Genomic DNA, 1,174 nt, shown 5'->3' on the forward strand with positions numbered 1-1,174 from the left:
TTTCAAAATATCTTTTCTATCATATCTTTTTCAAAATTTTATCTTTTTCAAAAATCTAACTTCAAAATATCTTTTCTAACTTCGTATCATTTCAAAATTAAATTTCAAATCTTTTTCAACTAACTAGTTGACTTTTTATTTGTTTTAACTATATCTTATCTTTTTCAAAACCACCTAACTAATTTCCTCTCCCTAATTTTCGAAAATTAACTCCCTCTTTTTCAAAATTCTTTTAATTAACTAATTGTTTTAAATTTTAGTTTTAATTTTATTTCTTCTCTTAATTTTCGAAAATCACTAACTCTTTTTCAAAATTTATTTTCGAATTTTAGAACATTCTTGTTGAAGCAGATCCTGAACCTGAAAGGATTCTGAAGAGGAAACTAAGAGAAGCTAAATTACAACAATCTAGAGACAACCTTACATAAACTTTCGAAAAAGAAGCAGAGATGGCAGCCAAAAATAATAATGCAAGGAGGATGCTTGGTGATTATACTACACCTACCTCCAAGTTTGATGGAAGAAGCATCTCAATCCCTGCCATTGGAGCAAATAATTTTGAGCTGAAACCTCAACTAGTTGCTCTACTGCAACAGAACTGCAAGTTCCATGGACTTCCATCAGAAGATCCTTACCAGTTTTTAACTGAGTTCTTGCAGATCTGTGAGATTGTTAAGACTAATGGAGTGGATCTTGAAGTCTACAGGCTCATGCTTTTCCCTATTACTGTAAGAGACAGAGCTAGAATATGGTTGGATTCCCAACCTAAAGATAGCCTGGACTCCGAGGATAAGCTGGTTGCGGCCTTCTTGGCTAAGTTCTTTCCTCCTCAAAAGCTGAGCAAGCTTAGAGTGGATGTTCAGACTTTCAAACAAAAAAATGGTGAATCCCTCTATGAAGCTTGGGAAAGATACAAGCAGATGACCAAAAGTTGTCCTTCTGACATGCTTTCAGAGTGGACCATTTTGGATATATTCTATTATGGTCTATCTAAATTCTCTAAGATGTCACTAGACCATTCTGCAGGTGGATCCATTCACCTAAAGAAAACACCTACAGAAGCTCAAGAACTCATTGACATGGTTGCAAATAACCAATTCATGTATACTTCTAAGAGGAATTCTGTGAGTAATGGGACGCCTCAAAAGAAGGGAGTTCTTGAAATTGATGCTCT

General features: G+C 34.5%; 1 non-coding gene across 1 annotated transcript; it reads right to left on the reverse strand.

The window, feature by feature from the left end:
• Positions 1-842: 842 nt before the first annotated feature.
• On the reverse strand, positions 843-950 carry LOC127746116 (small nucleolar RNA R71). Its single transcript, XR_008007736.1, has one exon. It is a non-coding gene; the product is annotated as a small nucleolar RNA R71 (small nucleolar RNA).
• Between the last annotated feature and the right edge of the window lie 224 nt (positions 951-1,174).

Source organism: Arachis duranensis, chromosome 3 (genome assembly GCF_000817695.3).
Source record: "Arachis duranensis cultivar V14167 chromosome 3, aradu.V14167.gnm2.J7QH, whole genome shotgun sequence".
NCBI lineage: Eukaryota > Viridiplantae > Streptophyta > Magnoliopsida > Fabales > Fabaceae > Arachis > Arachis duranensis.